This window comes from Heterocephalus glaber, unplaced genomic scaffold, assembly GCF_053883595.1.
Source record: "Heterocephalus glaber isolate CG9 unplaced genomic scaffold, H.glaber_assembly_v1.0 deba00001610, whole genome shotgun sequence".
In the NCBI taxonomy this organism is placed as follows: domain Eukaryota; kingdom Metazoa; phylum Chordata; class Mammalia; order Rodentia; family Bathyergidae; genus Heterocephalus; species Heterocephalus glaber.
In genome coordinates this window covers 1,044,878-1,066,250 of record NW_028258381.1, presented here as the reverse complement: position 1 = coordinate 1,066,250, position 21,373 = coordinate 1,044,878, and the positions used below count along the sequence as shown (strand labels likewise).

The 21,373-nt window shown below is 41.4% G+C and overlaps 1 protein-coding gene across 4 annotated transcripts in view; it reads left to right on the top strand.

The window, feature by feature from the left end:
• Positions 1–358: 358 nt before the first annotated feature.
• Positions 359–21,373, top strand: part of Fyn (FYN proto-oncogene, Src family tyrosine kinase) — a 213,531-nt gene continuing 192,516 nt past the window's right edge. The window contains exon 1 of one of the 4 annotated variants that reach the window (XM_004874614.4): positions 359–435. The gene's annotated coding sequence lies outside the window, so the exon portion shown is untranslated. The remainder of the gene's footprint in view (positions 436–21,373) is intronic. The other 3 variants (XM_021252018.2, XM_021252019.2, XM_021252015.2) reach the window with 3 other exon arrangements.

Below are 21,373 nucleotides of genomic sequence, written 5' to 3'. Positions count from 1 at the left end.
CTGGAGCGGCCCGAGCATCAACTAGAGTAGCAGCGAGCAGCCGCGACGGCGACGGCGTGTCGTTGCAGTTGCGCCATCTGTCAGGAGCGGAGCCGGCGGGGAGGGGGCTGCGGGAGAGGAGGAGGGGTCGCCGGAGCCAGAGGCCGCCGAGACCCGCCCGCCGGCCAGCCACGGGAGCAGAGACGAGGCTGCGCTCGGAGCCGGCGTTCCCTGCCGTCCGGTGCGCACCGAGGACTCCCGGGGTGCACACAAAGCCGCCTCCCGCGCCAGGGAGGGACCGGGCCGCCGGGCCGAGGACACCGGCGCCGCCCCCTTGGCGCCCTCAGAAGGCCCGCGGCCCCGGACCCGCGCGGAGCTGCCGGAGACGCCTGGCTGCGCCGGAGGAGGGCGGGGAGAGGACCATGTGCCTGTGCTCCGGAGCCGGGCGCCGCGCAGGTAAGCGGCTGGGATGCGCCGGGGAGGCCGCGGTATGCTGCGGAGGCGCCGGGCCGTGGGCGCTGGGCGCTGGGCGACCCCGCCGCGGCGCGCCGCGTTGCAGTCCCCGGGCCGCCGCCTCTCCGGGTCGCCCCGCGCTGGGGGTCTTCCGGTGGCCTGAGCCCGAGACAGCTGCGTGGGGTGCGGCTCCGGGCGGCGCAAGGATGGGGGCTCCATTTCCTCGGGAATTGGCTTGGGCGAGAGGCTGGCCCGGACTCCACCCCCTCCCTCCTTTGGGGGCCCCCCGCGGGGACCCGGGCTGTGTGTGTTGTTTTAATGTCAGGGATGATGTAATCACTTAATAATTGATGCCCCATGCAGCTTCCCTCCCCACCCAAATCCTGCCCCACTCCTCCACCTCTCGGCCTCCTCCCTTGGCGGCCGTCGCCCTCCCCAGCGCATCCTCCTGCCTATTTCTGGCACCTCCCTTGCACTTCCCCCATCCTCCCCTTCACTCTTCCGGTGCCACCACCCACCCACCCTTCCCCTTTCCCCCGTGCCAGAGCCTTCCCTCCTGGTTCCCCTGTCCCCCACCCCTTTTGCTCCTCGGGCGCCTTTCCTCCTCCCTTCCTCGCTCACTCCCTGGATTTCCTCACCACTTCCCTAGATCCCTGGCTGTTTTTTGCTTGGTCTCCTCCCCTCTCTTATCTCCGCAGCCACAGGCCGAGGGGACTGGGCCAGAAAGAGACCACTAACTGAGCTTGCGCCCCATTGGGATTTGCTGGAACTCACTGGGGGAGAGGGATAATAAAATCACCCTTCTTGCCCCTCCTTCCCCCGATAAAGCTGAGACTCGACTCGCTGAGTGTGTCAGTGTGTGTGTGTGTGTGTGTGTGTGTGTGTGTGTGACACAAAGAGCCCTTTCAGATTCTAGAGAGGAGGCATACAAAGTACTCAAGGATAGGCACGATGCTTCTTGTTTCTCTACCCTGGGGCTTCCCTTTCTTCCCAGTGAACCAGTTGATCTCTCAGAGTCTTTCCTGCCACATTCGCCAAATTTGAAAAGAGAAAAGGAAGGAAGGAAGGAAGGAAGAAAGCAAGAAAGGCAGGCTCCCCAGATGCCGGGTGGCAGGTGCCGGCATTTTGCTGTGTTCACAGACCAGTAGTGTTGACTGGCAGCTGCAGTGTTTCTTAGATTTTTAAGGGGAACGTGATTCCAGCCGTCTGTAGAGTTGTTTTACTTTTAAGTAGCCTCCCTACTCTTCGTTTCCTCGTCTTTGGCGGATAGTTATTGAGAGCTGGGGTGGGATAAATTGGTGTAAGATGAGAAGGATTTTGTTTCTGAATCAGAATTAAATTAGTGTTCGGCAAAAGTGAGGCAACTTGAGTTGCTGTTTCTCTCAAGTCTAAAGCATTAGCTTTGCTGAAGTCCTTTGAAACGGAATGGGTCTGCCCAATGATGCTGTTTTACCTTTGTACTGAAGTGTAAGTATCTGGGGACATTGATAAAATATCATTGAGTTGGCATTGGAAAGACCCCTGGAGATTGTGCCCTGCCAGCCTCAAGATAACCTTCAGATGACCATATCCTTCTCACCACGGGGACACCGCACCCTTTGTGTAGTCTTTCTCCCCAGCTGTACCTGCCCCTTAGGTACTGCGCTCTTAAGAGGAAGGGACACAGACTCTTGGAGGAAGTGGCTTAACTATCTGAGTCTTTGGGGCACTTAGCTATGAACAGGGGATGTAGAACTCTGAATCATCAGATGTTCCTCTTAAAGTGGAAATGTTCATGTAAATCTGGGGCTTAATGTTAGACTTTGTAAGCCAGTGACCCGTGCCTAATTTATAGTGTCAAAAATTAGATTGGCCCTATTGATTCCTGAAGAGTATGGGTTCTCAGCTATCATAAGTAGCATAACTATCTCAAGTTTATCCTTCAAGAATTTTATTGGAAAAGAGTTGTTATAATTCATAACACATTTACTACTTCTGCACTTTCTAAGGACATTCATCCTGGGACTTTACATTAAAAAGGTAGGATTAATGAGAGTACTATAAAGACAAAGGCTTGTTTGATACCAGACTGAGAAAGGAAAGTCAGGGCACAATAAACTCACACTGACCAAGTTAAAGAAACTTAATGATAAGGTTGAATGTGAACACTTTACCTTTTCTCAGGGTCTTCAACACCATATGACTTGTTTGAAGTCCTGTTTAACCTTTGGGGCCCAGCACAAGTGCCAACTCCTCTGTGAATCCTTCTCCATCTTCTTTCTTCCAAATACATCATCATGCCTCCAGTTTTGTTTTCAAACTTTAGCAGCAGGCATTATGTTTGTCATAAGTCTGTTTCTACACGTTTACCATTAGTTGGTCCACATATTGAGAAAAGGAATCTAATCTTATTTGCCTCATTTCCTACCAAGTTTTACCTTACCAAGTACTCAGTGGTTTCATTTAAAGATCTACACATGTGAATTAGGTCAACATCTCTTTTAAATTAGACTAATATTAGCAGCTGTAAAAAAAAATAGGCCTACAAACAAATAATGGCTCAAAAGCAATAGATATTTATTCCTAAATAGGTTGTTTCTGGTCAGTAGGTGGCTTTTCTATATGCTGATTCTGGGTCCCACACCCGTCTTGCAACTTCATAAGCCCCATTGTAGCTTTCCATTGTAGCTTATTTTAGTTGACAGATGGGGCACAAGATGGAGTAGGGTGCAACCATTTTTAAAATGCCTTGGCCTGGAAGTGATCAATGTCATTCCTCCTCACAGTCTTTCAGTGAGGTCTAGTCCTATGACCACATTTAATTGCATGGAAGCCTGAGAAATGTAGGTTAACCATAGGCCCAGGGCAGAAAGAAAAAAAAAAAGGATGAGAAGAAATGTGTTTATGGTGAACAGCTTCGCCAAGCAATGCCACTTAGCAAGACATAGCCACCGGCCTCAAGAAGTTTATAGGCTGATGAGAATTAAATAGAAACTTGGAGCAAACACCCGTCATTGCTTTTGTTCTTTTGATTTTATAAGTTCAAATATTTTCATCTCAAGCATGTTAAAAAAAAAAAGATAAAACCTTGCTTTTTGTCATGTCTCAAGGGGCCAGTTCTCACCCAGTATTTCCTTGCCAGTCATCTGATACTTCCTGTGTTGAGTTTGATGTGGTTCTTTCAGTCCAGAAGCACCTTTCTGCACCTGATTTTTATCTGGTGTGTCCATAGACTCCTAAAGTGGCTAGATGGGTCCTTAGAAATCACAGTACTACCTTCTCTTAGGAAGTTAAGCACAGTATGTGAGGCAAAACTCCTTGTCCCAAGGCCATGCAGCTTTCTAATGGGAAGGTCAGAGGCTCAGCCAACCAGTTCTGCCGCCTTCCTCAGCCCCTCCACTAACAGCTGTCTGATGATGTCTTTGAATCCCTTATATTCTGTAAAGGTTAAGTGACCTTCCACCCCTCCAGAAGCAGGGGAAATTGTTAATATTCTGTGTGGCCCCTATTTTCCACATGCCTCCAAACTAAAGGAGCAATTCTGCCATACCAGTTGTCATAATTACTAATGCATTTTTTTGCTATGAATACTTCATTATATTCATCTGTTCAACAAATATCAGCCTGTTTTGTTATTTTGTACAAGGTATTGGAGAGATAGGCTGTGGAAATGAATAATTCTGCTTTTCGGGAGCTTACAGTCTACCTAGAGGAGATTAAAATAATAAATAATAGCCAACATTTATTGAACGCTTACATGTGTTACAGTCTGTTTAAGCTCTAATCTTAAAATAATGATATGAAATGATCTCATTTATAACCACCATTTTTCAGATGGGAAATTGAATCAAGTTTCAGTAACATTAATTAACCCAAGATCATATAGCAGTAAATGGTAGAGGCAGGATCAGGCCCAATTAGTTTGTCTGCAAAGGCCGTGTCTTAAGCCACTAGACAATATTTGGAATACTCATAAAGATGGAATTAATGTTAGGTGCTGTAGGGAAGGGATGACGACGATATTTTGGAAACTGAGACTTCTGGTTGTTGAGAAACAGAACTTTATGTCCAAAAGTAAATTACCATGCAGATCCTGTTACTCATCTGGGAAATAAAAAATAAAATAAAAATTGAAAACAGAAAAGCAAAGCATGTTGATATTGGAAATAGTTTTACTGCTTGATTCTTTACTTTAAATTGGATCTTTCTGTAGTCCACAGATAGGTCTGTATGAGTTGACAAATTGTCTACCTCTTCATTCATTCATTGCATTTTTTTTTTTTTTTTTTTGGTACTAGAGATCGAACTCGGGACTTTGTGCTTTCGAGCAGGTGGTGGCACCACTGAGCTACATCCCCAGCCCTAATGGTTTCAATGTTTTTTTTTTTTTTTGGTACCGGGGATCGAACTTGGGTCCTTGCACTTTGAGGGCAGGCCACGGAACCACTGAGCTAAATCCCTGGCTCCCGTTCATTACATTTTGCCAGACATTGAACTATATGTTTGGGAGCAAAAGGAAAGGATGATCCTGCCCCAAAGAACTTATCTGCTAGCTCAGCAGAGAAACGAGGAACTCTCTATTGTAAATGCTGTGATTCTGAGGGTCCAGGGGCAAGAGAACATGCATAAGGGAGCATGAACTCAGCAAAGAGGTGGGAAAGTGGCACAGCCAGGCAGAGAAGGTGGAGGAGGTGTCTGGGAGTAGCAGTTGGTTAGCTGAGTGTTGTGGGAAGGGCCCTGGCCTGGAAAGAGAAGCCCAGAGGGTAAACACACAGACCATTGGGGATGCTGTAATTAATTTAGGGCCACATAGAGTGGTGCAAGAGAAATGGACAAAAGGGAGAAGTCAGGTTGGAGGAGAAATTGAAGAGATTCTTGTAGGTACTTTATCCTAAGTGCTACTTAAGATTTGTAAGTGGAGATGTGGCTTTGACCTGATTGGTATTTTATAAGGGTCATCTGGCCACAGTGTGGGCTTTTAGCCAGAGGCAGGCTAGGTAGTTAGTAGATACAGGTCAAATAGCTGCTAGATAAAAAGAAGGTGGTTTCTAGAAACTCAGATGAGCAGTACATGAGGCTCTTAATGGAAGTGGGATAGAGAGAAAGAGTGGGGAGGTTGAGAAAGGATATGGAGGTGGACAGATAAGAGGGGTCTTTGGGAAACAAGACAGAGAGAGGTGAGGACATAAGCAGTGCACTCAGACCTGCAGGGCCAGGTTGTGCAAAGCCATGACTTCGGGCCTCCAGGTGGAGGTGTCTCCTAGGCAGTTGAATAGATGGCTCTGGAGTGAGGGAAGAGGAGTAGGACTCAAATATAAATTTATTGGCAGCAAATTACAAAATATCTGAAGTCATGGATGTGGGTAAGGTTGTCCAGAGAGAGCATGTAGTGTAGAAAGAGCAGATGGGGCCAAGGATGAGCCCAGCAATAGAGGAGAAATAGCCCAGGCCTTGAACCAGAGAGGTGCAGGGTATTGGCTAGGAGCCAGGGCTGCAGAATAACAAGATTCAGAATAAAAAGTGCCGTTGGATTTAGCACCAAAGATTTCTGAACCTGGCCAGAGCAATGTTAGGGAAATAAAGAGGTAGAACCCAGACCAGGGTAGAAGCATGTAGCCAAATCTGCAAAACATACAGTCATGAGGATCTCTCTCGTAGTAGTTCAAGGGCTTAGGTCATAGAACACAGAGTCTTAGATCATGTAGTCTAACATGTTCATTTTACTTGTGAGGAAAAATGAGATCTGCAGAGGTTGAGTGACCTGTCCAAGGTGACATACTTGCCAGGCTTAAAGACTTTGAGCTCAGGTGAGAGGTGAGGTTGAGTATGGAGTTGGTGTAGGGTACAGATTTGACACCTTCCAGCTGTGTGAGCTGGGCTGGCTTGTCTAATTTCTCGGCACCTCCTTTACCTCATCTTTAGAATGGAGATTATAGTTCTTCATAGAATAGGAATGACTGCAGATTCAGTGAGTTGATCAATGTAGAGCACTCAGAGCAGTACCTTATATAAGGAAAAGCTATGTAAATGTTTGCTTCCTTTTTTTTTTTTGGTACCGGCGATCGAACTTGGGTCCTTTACACTTGCGAGGCAGGTGGTGGAACCACTGAGCTAAATCCCCAGCCCTTGCTTCTGTTGTTAATACATATGTCTGTATACATATGCACATACAGACATATGCATACACATAGCCTTTAAGGAAGAGAGGATTAAAATATATGCATATAAAGAAATTTTGAACTGGGCCTGATTTGAACTGCAGGCCTATAACCCTAGCAGTCTGGGAAACTGAAATAGTAGGATTATAAGTTTGACCCCAACCTGGGCAATTTAGTGACTTTGCAAGATCCTATCTCAAAATAAAAAATAAAGATACAGCTCAATGAGAAGACCTTTGTTTAATTCCCAGTACTACAAAGGAGAAGGGTAGGGGGAGGGAGAGGGAGACAGAGAAAAGAAAAAGAAATTTTGAGTGTTTTAGGAAAAGATATAGGTGATTGTCACTTCTGGATCAAGAACTGTTAGGACAGATAGGGAATTCCTTTTTGTGGAATGATTGAAAACAACATTGTTTTTAGCAAATCTTTGTAAGAAATTCAGAGCCTTCTTTATTCTTGAAAATAGAAACAAGAAAACATTCTGAATTCATACCTATAAATGGTCTCTTTGTTTTAGTCAGACTAGAATTTTAACCTATTTACAATCAACGCCCTTGAGTTTGACTTCAGAATGTAGCTTGACTTTCTAAAAGTAAAATGAATACAGAGTAAGAAAAAAACATGGGTCCTGAGTATCATGCACCTGGTTCCTGAGAAAAAAGTGACTTAGAGGAAAATAATTATTTTTTTGAGTGTTTCCAGTTGAGCAAATCAAATTTTTAGCTACTAAAACAGATAAATAGCCCAAACAGTACTGTCCAGATGAACTTGGGTGACATGCAGTATAGACAATTTAGGAATAAGTGGCACTCTGGACTTGATTAGAATGCACTAATCCTGGAAGGATATAAATTGAACTGGATTTATGGTCTAATAAAAGTGTGGGAGGAAAAGATAATGCTTACTGACTCATGAAACTTTAACAGTGTTCATAAGACTGAGTTGTTGTAATATTTGGATGAGAGAGCTTTCCCATTTGCTCAGCCCGCTTCTAAATGGGCTGCCCTGCCCTCACTCTGTGTACAGGACCATGCCTGTCTTTTTGGTGCCTCAGGAAGCAGAGTACTGCATATTCTGTGCTTATAAGCCCATGCTTCAAGCAGCACCTGGTTGACTTGGACAGATATATATCTATCTTTATACTTATATATCTATATCATATATATTGAGCACCTATTAACTGTAAACTTTGAGAGGAAACAAAATGCTGTGTGAGAAACTCAGCCTATTGCTTATTTCCATTCAGAAAGCTTTTTTGGGGGTGAGGGAGCTACTTGTTTCTGGCCTTATCTCCCCATGTCTTTGATGGTGTAAGAAGCATACAGCATACCACAGCTGCTTGCTCCTCCCTGAATACACTGTGCAAATAATAACACCTGCCTTCATCAAACCCTGGAGGTCTGCATTCAATGCTTTATATATAGTAATTTACTTAATCATAATAATGCTCCATGGCTTGCACAGTATTATTATCTCCATTAACCCAATGGAGAGACTGAGGCCCAGAGCTGTAAGGTGACTTGTTCATTGTTACACAGTTAATAACTAGTGAGGCTTGGCCTTTGTGACTCTTGAACTCACTCCTGCTTTTGCTCCACAGCTGTGTTGCCTCATTCCCTCCCTTCTTGCCTCTGCTTTGCAGTCACTTCTATATTGTATGTTGGGGCATGGAGAGGCACCTTTCCCCCACTGTGGAACCTCCCTACTGACTCTACTGGAGACTCCACTCCTAGGAAGCCTCCCTTCACTGCTGCACCTGGGCTCCCATAGCCCTTGTTTAACCCTCATCATCACCCTGTCACAGCCTGACTCCTCACAGCCTGACCTGTGAAGCAGAGGGAGTCAGCTCTGGGAGAGGGGAGGGTTCTTCTTGGCCTTCTGCTCTGACTTGTGAGCTCTTTGGAAGTCAGGGGCTTGTAGCAAGCTCAGGAGTCCAGCTGTAGTTAGTGGTGGGAGCAGCTAGAAAATGGTAGAACTCATCAGTCAGCTAGTCAGAGGGGGCTGAGTCTCTGTCATAGGAACACTCTTGTATTTTAAAGGTGTCTTAAGTATTTGTGCCCTTTGAATGTGCTGGTGGGATTTTATCTGAATTCAAACCTTTTCATTTTCTTCAGAGTTTCCATCTTTGAGGTATCCAAAAATAGTAGGTTTTTCAGGAGTTGTATAAGATTCCATCTGCCTCAAATTGAAAAGTAGGACTTCAATGAAAAATTAAAAATGAGCCAGATCTCCATTCCCGCAAGAAAGCTGAAGGAACTTTTCCCAAGCATTCCTTTAAACCTTAGAAAAAGTTACGAATCTGTATTTCTGTGAAATCCTGCCCAGTGTAAATTCTACCGAAAAGGCAAACACCCAGTTTCTTTATTTCCATACAAATGTACTATTCAGAAACAATAAGAATTTCAAATATTGTCACTTTTAAAAGTTGATTTTTTAAAAATTTTGTTTTTATTGTTTCAGTCCAGAAATGTTGATATATATATATGTATAGATATACACATATATGTACATATCATATATATCATTTATTTTTAAAAGTACTGATTTCTGTTAATGATTTCTCTGGTTGCTCTCAGAGTTCAGAGAGTATCACTTTATATTCTCTAGTTTGTTTTCTGACCTAGAAATACTAACACAGTATCTCATTGTTTTCAGATGTAAAACTGTGGGGCTGAGTTGTCAGTGAACTCTTAACATTCTGTCATTCTATAGTTCTTACCATTGTATTCTTGAAAATGTCATTGCATGGTCATCTTTTGTACACCTTTAACTTATCCTCATCCTCTTCATGTTCTCTGTCTCTCTTTTTTTATTAGTACATGTTTGCAGTACATAATGTTCACACTCCTTGTGTGATGTTGGTACATCTGTACAGTGCATCCTGATTCCTTTTTTAATTCCCTTTCCCTCCCCTCCCTCACCTCTAACTCTAGTCGCCCTTCCATTTGAGAAAGCTTTATCTCCCTACTTCCTACTATCCATCTTTCACTCTGCTCTTTATAATTTGTATTCATATAAGAGAAACTATGTGACATTTAAACTTGTGTGTCTGATCTACTCCATCCAACACCATGATCTCAGAGTGCATCTATTTTTCCACAGACCACTCAAATTTATGTTTCTTTATGATAGAGTAGTACTCTGATGTGTGTAAATACCATATTTTCTTTATCTGTTCATATGTTGATGGACATATAGACTGCTTCCAAGATTTAGCTATTATGAATTATGTTGCTACCAAAATGGGTATGCATGTATCATTGTAATGTGATATCTTTAACTCTTGGGAAGATTCCTAGAAGGAAAATAGGTAGGCCAAACAGAATTTCTTGTTTTAAATTTTTGAGGAATCTCCGTATTGATTTCTATAGTGGTTGTACTAGTTTACATTTCTACCAACAATGTAGAAAGCTTCCCTTTTCCCCACAGCCTCCCTAACTTTTTTTATTACAGTCTTTGATTTCTTGATGATAGCCATTCTTTCTGGGTTCAGATGGAATATCAATGTGGTTTTAGTTTGCATTTCTCTAATGGTCAGTGATGTTGAGCATTTCTTCATATATTTAGTGGCCATTTGTACTTTTTCCATAAACTTCATTTTACTTGCCCATTTTTTGATTGGATCTTTTATTTTGTGGGCTCTGATTTTTTTGAGTTCTTTATATATTCTGGAATTAGTCCTCTGTCTGAGGAATAGCTGGCAAAATTTTTCTCCCATACTGTAGGATGTCTTTTCACTCTGTTGATTTTTTTTTTTTTCTGAATAGAAGCTTTTAATCTGATGTGATCCCATTTGTTGGTTCTTGGTACTATTCCTTTTGCAACCAGGGTTCTGTTCAGAAAGTCCTTGCCTATGACTTGTGACTTCAAGAATTTTCCCTGTTTTACCTTTCAGCAGGTTGTTTCTGTTTTAACATTTAGTTCTTTGATCCATTTTGATTTTAGATTAGTACATGGTGAGAGATACGGATCTAGATTCAATCTTCTGCATGTGGAGAGCCAGTTTTCCCAGCACCATTTATTTAAGAAGATGTCTAGTGTGTTTTTGACCCCTTTGTCAAAGATAAAAGAATTGAATATGCTTGGGGTTGTTTGTGCATTCTCTGTTCTGGTCCACTAGTCTTCATGTCTTGTTTTTGTGCCAGTACTATACTGTTTTTAATTACTGTAGCTTTTTAATATAACTTTAAATCTGGGATTATGATGTTCTCTTGATATATTACACCCTTCAGTCTCTTTGGTAATTTGCAAATAAAAATTGTTTCACTCTCATACTTTCTAGTTGAGTGAGGTATTGATTCATATCAAAGTGGAGGTGCCAGCTGATGTGCATCCTGGTTCTTTTGCTTTTTCCCGTTTATAACAACCCAGTGAGAAAGCAGAAGAAAGACCAGACACCTGAATCTGGCCTTTTGCCTTCCACAGTCTCCTTGTCCTTCTCTTTCATATCTGGTCCATCTCATTTACCACTACACTAACTTTCAATAGCCAGACTTCCATCCACTGTCTCATTAATATGGAATAGTGTATATGAGCTGGCTTTGTTTTCCTGGAGTCCCTAAATTGTATCTACTCTTAAAATTCTTAAAATTCTGTCTACTCACCAGGACCTAGCTAGAATTCCAGTAGGTTCCTTCTCTTGCGTGAAACATTTGTATCTCTCACTTGCTTCCTAATAAATGGTGCCTTACATTGTTACTTAAATTCTGATTGATGAAATCCAAAGTTGAGAGAGATTTATGACTTCCCCAAGTTCATACTTAAGTTACTAATTTAGCTGAGACTAGAATCCAGGTCTCCTACAAAACTGTTTTCAGCTTGCTATTTTTTTCTGTCCAAATATAACATGTAATGCAATGTCTCTCACAAGTTAGATACTCAGGTGATGTTTATTTAGACAGGCCCAGGGGCAAGGCCTTGGGTTGTACATTTGATTTCCCAGGCATCTGAGGTGATAGGCTGGCATCTTTTTGGACCTTGAGCTTCTTCTGTATTTTCTGTTGACAGCGGGTTTATTCCCCACTAACCTGACATGGTTTAGCTTTGGTAATTGTTCTAGACCATTTTAGGAACTACTGTTGTTATTTTGAGAATGATATATGCTTAAAGAACTTTTGTTCACATTCTTGAGCTTTTTGTTAAAAATTTGTGATGATCAAGGAAGGAGCTACTTCTTTGCTGTCTGCCATTAAGTTTTCACCAAAAAAAAGCAAAATCAAAATGGGAAAGTTATCAATAGAACAGAGTGATAGGCAAGACCAGGGAGAGAATGCAGAAAGTCTCCATATCTAGAGAGTGGAAGAATAGTGAATGGTAGGAGAGAAAAGAGCAGCTGAATGGGCTGCTAGCATTGTGCCCAAAAGTCTGAAAGGCAGAGAAAACAGGTACTCCCGTATGCCACCCATTTGGGGACCTCTGAAGCTGAGTCCTTTGGCTGGAGGAGTGCCTTCCTCCCCACACATTAGTTGTGTTCTTTGTGGCATCATCTGAAGAATCTCCTTAGCAGGGGGAATGAGGGTTCTGTCCTGGACTTAAGGTCCTACAAAGAAAGATTTAACACTGCAGCTCAGCTTCAGGCTCTCTTTGTATATCCTTCAACAGAATGATAGGAAATAAGTTTTATAAAATGTTTTCCATGGTTGGGGGAGGAATTACTTCAGGTCTTTTCTGTAACAAAAGTTACAACAGCACAACAGGAAGTGTTTATCAAGAATTCATTAAGAGTCTTCTCAGCTACCTGTGAACAGCACAGTGGGATTCCTCTTTAATGACTTCCCCTGCCTGGCCTCACCTGGATGCCTGGGATGAAGGGCAGTCAGAATGTCTTCTGTGCATGTAGGCCAGCAGTTATAGTGAAAAGATGATGTTTCGCTCTTGTGTGAAGTGCTATTTTGAGCTTAGAGAATTGGTGATGAGGTATTTTTCCTTGATTAACCATGTACTGCCTGTGATTTAAACCCTTTCTGTCTCTTCCCTGCCAACACAGTCACCATGTTAAGTGTAGGAGATCACACACTGCTCTGACAAAATGTGCTCTGCCCTTCATGTATTCACCCAGTCGGTTCATGTGCAGCTACTTCTGTGCATGTAAGTGTCAATACTGTCCATTTTTAATAGCAAGCTTTTAGAAGGCTGTGTAACACTACACTAAACTGTGTACTTATTCAACGCTTGTTGATTATGATTCTAAGCTTTCAAGTTAGGTTTTGCATGTATTTTCAGTAGTACTTCTAGAATGAGATACATCTTGAGAAAACTCCACGTGTGTGTTAGTCAGTTTCTTGACACTGACCAGAATACCTGACATACGCAACTTAAAGGAGAAAAGATTTGTTTTGGCTCGTGGTTTCAGAGGTTTCAGTCTGTGATTGGCTGGCTCCAAGCCAGAAATATAATGGCAGAAGGGTGAGCCGGAGGAAAGTTGCTCACTTCATGGCAACCAGGAAGCAGAGAGCAGGGGAGAAGCCAGAGAGAAGTAGCCAGGAACAAGACTGCATGCTTCTAGGTCATCCTAGTGACCCATCTCCGCCAGCCAGGTCCACCTCCTAACATAGCACAGTTAGCTGTGAACTCATTAATGGATTAATCAGCTGATGAGTTTAGTGCTTCCATGATCCAGTCACCTTCCTAAAGCCTCACCTCTGACTGAATACAGAAGACTTCTGAGGGAAATTTTTGATCCAAACAACAACCATGAAATATCTTAGGTCTTCTGCATTGATGGATCCTTACAATTATGGTTTAGAATTCAGATTTTGGTTTTATGTAAAGTTTTAGATTCTACTTTCCATTCCATTTTAGGTGAAAATGCAATGGTCCTGCCCTTCCTGAAAACTATGGTGAAATAATAGATAATATGCTGTACCTCACCTGTTTTTCATGTAAGTGTAGTTGATTCTGCAATTCCCACTGTCCTGGAATAATTATTTAACATATTTATGGTTTCAGATGCCAAGAGTTAGAGGGACTTCTCTTAGAAGCTGAGAATTACTCAGTGAAGACCAATAAGGGAAGAATCTCTCTAAAGACTGGTGTAATGAACAGCTAACTGAGAAAGATGTTTTAAAAGACTAAAGAAAACATCAGCTGAATCACCTGAGAGTAGGAAACAAGCTTCATAGGGGTTCTAGCTAAGGGTAGTGAAAGGTCTAAGGTCTCAGGGACATGATGAGTGAACATAGGTATGGAGGAGGGAGAAGGGGTAGAGAGCCTTGATGGGGGAAACCCAGGGAATTGGAGAGTTCTAGACAGATGCAGATGCTAGGATGGCTTCCTGTTGAGTGGACCTCCATCCTCAATAGAATATCTGTAGAGATTAAAGATATTGCATGTGAAGAATTGAAGAACAGAAAGTCATAGACCCCTTTTGCCTATATCTGTATGTTGCCACTTTGTTTTTGTTTTCAATCCTGGTTGAGTATTCTGGACCTCAGGGACCTTGCATCATGAGCAGCTAGTTTAGGGGGAATAATATTTTGAACTGGTATTCAATGTACTTTTTCTTCCTCATAGTCCTTGTTACCCTGGGAGTCTCCCCATTGAGGCTAAGGATTCTGTTACTTCCAGGGAAAGACAGACCATGGACAAGGACAAAGAAGACATTATTCGCTTTTGACATCCACAATGGGCCCTTCAAACATGTTTCAGAGACCAGAATTAGCCTGGGCCTTCATTTAAGAGGCAGGGTTTGTTAGAAGAAGGATTTGTGGATTCCAAGGACCCAGATCTGAGTACATACTGTGCCATGTAGGAGGGAGGCTGCCTGATAGTTTCTCTTTATCCAGGAAGGAGACAATCTCTTCCTGGGTTGGTGGGTGGAGTCTAGAGCTATGATATGGTTGGGTTGCTGAGATCCAAAGCTTGTTCTCCATGACTTCTGCCTGAGGGGGCATTGAAATGTTGGAAGACTGGTGAATGAGGAATCCTTGCAAGCAGAGGGCACTTGTGCCTTGCATTCTATCTGGAACTCTGGAAGAAAACCATCTCTACTGTGCCCTGAAGTGAGTGGAGCATGTTTAGGCAGACACAGGCCCTGAGATGGTATTCCTCAGGGTTCCCCAATCCTGCCTGTGGTATAGGAGACATCGCCACAGACCTGCTTGCCCCCATGGGTCAGCGCAGAGGTTCAGAATAGAAGGAACCCTGCCAGTCTTACCCCTGGAGATTGGATGTGATGTGACTGCACATACTGTTGAGCCCTGGTGAGGTAGTGAGCAGTTATGTCAGCAGAGACAGGCCTGCACCCAAACACACAGGCATGAGACATCCCCTAGGAGCCATCAAAGAAGGGCTTGGAGTATGGCACCTGGGCCAGACCTCCCTGTCAGCACCAGAAGTATAGTCTTCACCCTAGGGCAGAGGAGGAAAAGGAAAGGAACTGCCCTGAGAGGCAGTTGGAAATAAGCTTAATTTGACTAATTGCCTAAAAGCAAGTAAACCTTTAACTCTGAAGAGATTAAGTTATCTGGAAATACCGTGATTGTTTTTTCTATGATAAGCAGAAATTCAGTGATTATAATCAAATTGAATTCATGGAGGAATAAAGTAACGTCTTTTAGATATAGTTGAGAAATAAGCATGCATTTTATGCCTGCCCCACTGCATTTGGGCTATATTTTTATCTTTTTTGTAAAAGGCTAATTTACTTATTTATTCTCATAGAGAACTCCATTTTTCCTTTGAGTAAATCCTCATTGAGTATACCTGTACTCCGCTTAATTGGAGCAAGAAGTGGACACTTCTGTCCTCTCACGGACCCGAGCTGTCTACTTGATGTTTCAAAGTATCTTGGGAACATTGATTTCCCATTTTTTCAGCTAGTGGTGCTTTGAAAGGAAAGACTCAGTTGCTTTGAGGTCTCAGGTCAGTGGAAAATATTAGAACTTTAGGCCTTTCTAGGAGGAACTTGCTGTGGTATTGGAAACCAGAGGAGAATTTTTATTGTGTGAGATTCTTCAGCTCCATACAGTATTTTTTTTGGTACTGGGGATCGAACTCAGGTCCTTGCGCTTGTGCAGCAGGTGGCAAAACCACTGACCTAAATCCTCGGCCCTCTATATAGTATTTTAAAGATAACAGGGTGAATACTAGAAATTATTTCCCCAACCACTTGGGGAGATGTTCTTTACTTTTATTCATTCTTCTGAAAGAATTCATTTCCAAGTATAATTCATAAGTACTTACCAGAACACTCAAATGAGGAGGAAAACTCTTTTTAATTACATTTCACTCCTGACATTCATACAAGGATGATGCTACATTTAAGGAGATACCTTTTAAAAGCTGCAGTTCCTTGAAATACTTAGTAATTTTGGAAAGGAAGACTTTTAGGGCTGCTTTAAAAGTGGGCCTCAATTGGGGGTATAATAGGAGCTCTCTGTTGGGACGCTGCTTATGTATTTTCCTACCTGAAAATTACTGTCACACTTTGGGCAAATCTCACAATACATCTCACATTTTCCTTTGAGTGTCAGTGGGAGCCAAGACAAATAGTGATGAGGGAATCATAATTTTGAATCAAGGAATCAACACAAATAAAATCATACAATTAAAAAAATACTGATTTAGTGACTGGCAGTTTTTATAATTTGTACCCATGAAATAGTCCTATTCAAAATCTATTTAAAAGCAAAATTTCTAAAACTTAAAAGCAATCTATATACATTAGACAAAAGTCTTTTCTATCAGTTATCTGAGTATTAGCAAGAACATAGGCAGCAGTTATTTTTTAGTCAATGCTTTAACCATGTCTCCAGGACTGTGTCACTGATCTTTTTATGAAGAGTGGATTCTGTTCAATTTTTTCATAAAGTTGCTTGCAGTCTCTTCAGAGCTGTGTTCATAGTTAATATTTGAAATAAATATCTTCAATTGGCTTTTATGTGTATATCACAATATTTCTCATTGAGAAAATAGCTCTTTTTGCAGATCCAAAATCCTTGGTAAGCTTAGTGCAAATTCTACAAAATACAGGCTCTTATAAGGCAATTTTTAAAATATTGAAATATATAAATATTTTTGCTCACGTATTATCAGAGGTCTTTTTCCCTCATTTAGAATTCCTGTCTTTAACAAATACTTTTACCAGACAAAACTTGAAGAAAATAAGATGCTTCATGGTCTTCTTGAATTTTTGTCAAATTTGGAAGTAAAACCATAGGTCTTGATTTCACTTCATTTTTGGTATAGAAAATAAATGTAAAAATCAGGAGCGCCATCAAAAGATTGTCACAAGTCAAGATATTACAAAGCATAATTTCAGAATTGAATCTTGGACACAGTTCAGATTCTTATCATTTAATGTGTTCAGTTCCCCCTTTGCTTTCATTGGGATAAATTTCAACATCTTCTGTTCACAAGCCTTATTTTCAATAACTGCAATTGGCTGAAGGCTTTAGAGCTGAAGTATTTTGGTGCTGAATTCACTGCTTTGATCAAAGATTTCCAACTGGTTTGGAACAGATGCACTCAGACTTCAGAGGACTCATCTCTTGTGGCATTGTGGCACACCCAGGTTGATTTAGAGAAGCATTTCTCAAACACTTTTACAACTGGGTGATGATGACAGGCAGCAAAGGGGAAGGTACTTAAGCTATGTTGAGGTGTTTTTTACATTCAACATTGGCTTTGTCACAGAAATTTTCTAGTTCAGTTTTTCTGACTGGTTATATACAATGCAATTTGAAAATTTATACATCTGGTCTCTTGTATTTGATGGGAAATAGCCACTTGTTTGAATGCAGTTATGAATTATGTGTGTGCCATCTCAAATTCTCAGAAACTTTCTGCTCTATAGGTTTCTTGGAAAGTAAGAACATGATTTTAAAAAGTAAGAACAAAATTTGAATTTGTGTCATCACTGCAAAAACAAATCATTCCATCTCCTGCATTGATCTTTTTACAATTTATAGAAGCATTTACAATAAGAAATATTTCACCTGGGCCGGGGATATTTAGTTCAGTGGTTTCACCGCCTGCTGGGCAAGCACAAGGACCGGAGTTCGATCCCCAGTAACAAAAAAAAAAAAAGAAATATTTCACCTGTGACAGAGTGTATTTCCACAAGCTTTTTTTGATTCCATGAAGTAGTTGGGGGAAATGCCATTATTTGAATTAAATGATTTTGTTTAAAACAATTGCTAATACTAACATAAAATTGGAATCTACTGCTTATGAGGTTTTTTTTTCTTCTGCTAATGAAGCTAATACACTAAAGCAATCACTTCATTTTACATATATGCACAAAAAACTGAACTCAAAAAGAACCAACAGCAATTTAGAACAAGTCTTTTGATCTAAAAGAAGAGTTATTTCCTGGAGTGCCATTAGTGAACCTTTGGTAGTTGCATGTATAAAATCAGCAGCAGCACAGTTTTAATATAGTAACTATTAATATTTAAGTAGCTGCTAATACTTCTTTAGCAGATTTGTGACTTGTGGTTTATGTACTCATGGATATCATTTCTGCACCAATGGTGAATCATAAATATCAATAAGCATTTTGTGCTAATTAACATTTATCAATTTCTTGAAAAACAAAATCTGGGTCTGGGATGTAGCACAGTGGTATAGCAGTTGCCTACCATGTGTAAGGTGCTGGGTTCCATCTGAGCACCAAACAACCAGAAATTATTAATTTATCATTATATTTTTGGGGTTTTTCTTTTACCTCATCAGTGCCAAAAGGGATACTGCACAATAAAATAAAACCATTCACTAGCTGACAAAAACATAGTAATAGGAACATTCAGATGATTCCTTGAAAGATTTTTAGCAGGTCTATTTCCTGCAGACATTTCACATACAACCTAATCTATAATGTTCTCAATTTGCCATGAACCCTTCTGACCAGTGTTCTGTGCATTTAAGGCTCAGTGTGAGTCATGGCACAGTGACATCCAGTGCTTGACAGGAGAACCAGTGTGGGAGATTTCACACCACTGATCAAAACTGAGTGCAGGGGCCGGGGATTTAGCTCAGTGGTTCTCCCTCTTGCCTGGCAAGTGCAAGGACCTGAGTTCAATCCTTTGTACCCAAAAAAAACCCAAAACAAATCTGAGTGCAGTTAGCTCCCCTGAGTTGCTTGTGCTCAAGTCCTCCTTATTTTATTGGTGAGCAGGCCGTCATTGAAAGGGAGGTGCTACTTACAATATCATTGAAAAAGACAGGAAAAGAGGTGGATTGTCATTGGCCATCTTTCAGATTTAATCCAGTGTTAAGGTGGAAATCCTCTTTACCGTATAGTTGTCTCCTTGGTAGAGAGGAAAGACAGTGGCAGGAGGTGTAAGTATCAAATGAAGATTACAAAACCAAATCCTGGTGTAGTTTCAATGAAAATGATAATAACACTTGATTTATAAAGTGAAACATCTTAGACCCTGATGGACACCAGAAAAAAAGCAGCACTTCCACTAACAAGGGAACGCATATAGACACCCTAGTTAGACATTGCATTTTTCTTGTTTTCTGTCCTCCTACTGCTCTGCCCTTCTCTGCTCTTGACCTGTCCAATCCTACTTTCTACAACAGCTGAGTGAGTTTTGAAAAATCTAACTGAAAGCCAGGTGTAGTAGTGCATGTCTGTAATACTAGCACTCTGGAGGCTAAGATAGGAAGATCATAAGCTCAAGACCAGCCTGGACAATATAGCAGAACTCTGGACAATATAGCAGAACTCTGTCTCAAACACACACATACATACACACACCCCCCACCTCACTTCTTTCAGTGTTTTCTTGTTGCAGTTGGAATGAAGTTCTCTTCACAGTGGCTCAGGAGGCCCTTTTGCCCAGCTGCCCTGCTCTAGATATTAAACTTTCAGGGGACATATACCTGACTATCTGTTTTCTTATTATGGTTCAGTTTGTAAGTATTTTCTTTATGGAATGAATGTAGTTTACTTGGATTTGAAAGGAAAAAAATGGGGTGGGAAGAGTATCTTGTTAGTTCATGACAATAAAGAGATTTGGGCCCAAGTCTCTGGGTCCCAAATATTACTTCTATCTCTGATAATAGTGTTACACAGCAGAATGTATTGCAGCACTACATTCTGTCCTTCAGCTACCATTGTGATTTCAGTCTCCCAGCCCCTGGCTACCTTATAGAAATAAATGTAAATTGTAAGGAGGCTATTGTTTTTATCAGCAGTAGATCAGAGACTTTGTTTTAAGCACATTTGGCCTACATAGCTCAGAAAGGTGCTTCTCTGGATGATTTCGGGAATTTGACATGCAAAAGCTCTCAGGACATGGGATGGTGGTAGAGGAATACTTTGAAGTCACAATTTTGAGACCCTGTGTTCTGGCACAGCTGCTTTCTGTTGCTTCTCTTTTCAAAACATCCTACTGTTCAGTTTTATCATAAAGGCCTTTCCAAGGACAGTAAATGGTTTTACACACTATGACATCGTTTCCATGGCAACTAATGTATTTTAGCAAAGAGAGACTGTGATAGAAGTAGGCTAAGAAGGACAAATACAGAAATGGCACAGTGAGAAATGTAGGGCAGTATGTGTTGTAGTAAGGATTTTTTTTCCTCTTTTTTTTCTGATTTCTTGTTTAGGAAAACCTGTATAACTAAATCTTGGCTTCTTAGCTTTTACTAATAAAATTTTTACTACATTGAAGACTAGTTATTTTCCCAACAGTTCTTTTAGTTGGCTCTAGGTTGTTTTTTGTCTGTTTGTTTTAATGTGATGATAATTCAATATATGCACATTTGTAATTTTCTCTATTTTTAAGATATGCTATCTTTGTCCTTCTGCTCTGGGTATCACCCAATTCTGTGCTGCCCTTTATTGCAGTTCTTTAGGAGACACTTTTCTACACTACCTGTCTGGGCACAGCATTTGTTAGCATCAGAGCTGTTCCAATCAGGGTTTCACTCTACCAACTGATCCAGAATCACTAGTTGGTCACACCCTTATCTTCTCAGTCTAAAACAGTTTCCCCCTGTTTACTTAGAAGCAAATGTGCACATGTATCTTGCAAAAATTTCTGCAAAATCTCAGGCCCAATTTATGTCAACCCTGGTTTAAAAAATATAAAATGTGTCACCTTGCTTTGTGAATCTGAATGTATTTGGATTATTTTATTATATGATAATAAGAACTCCTTTTATGGTCCTAAATAAACCCCCATGGGTGAGCAGATAGCAGGCAGTTTACTATTAACAGAAAGAGAAACCAAGACATAGGTGTTAGGACTTACACAGAGCATTTCAGAAATGTAAACTTGACAGTTTTAAATATGGCAGTTTTATATAAAAGCTGGGATTCTAATTTCTCTTGAAGAAATGGAGGGTCTGGCAAAACTGAACCTGAGTCTGTAAGGGTATCAGACTGCCCACATTGTGACTGTCCTCAGGGGAGGAGGCTGGGCTCCCCAGCCTCATCTTAGTTGCTTGGCTTGTTTTTGCCTGGCCCTAGTGGGTTTTTTGATGTGTGACCCTTTCTGCACCCCTTCCTACCCAATCACAGGGGGCAGAGCTAGGAGTAGAGAACTTGGTTTCCCAGCCAACTGCTTCCTCCCTGGCTGTGGACCAGAATTCTCTATTTTAGAGAATACTTCATAGGTTGGTGACAAGAGCATCGTTAAAGGGTAGAGGCTACATTTTGTACCTTCCTAATTGAAATGGACCCTAGAGTTAATAGTGCTAGGTACATTATTTTTGTTTGGGACCCTTCCCTTCCTGGTTACCTACATCAGAAGCTCTGTGTGCTCTCCATTGTGTACAAGATGGAGGGACTGCAGTCAACCTTAGCATTTACATGTGCATAGAAAGCCTGGCCAGAAGAGAAAAAAGCT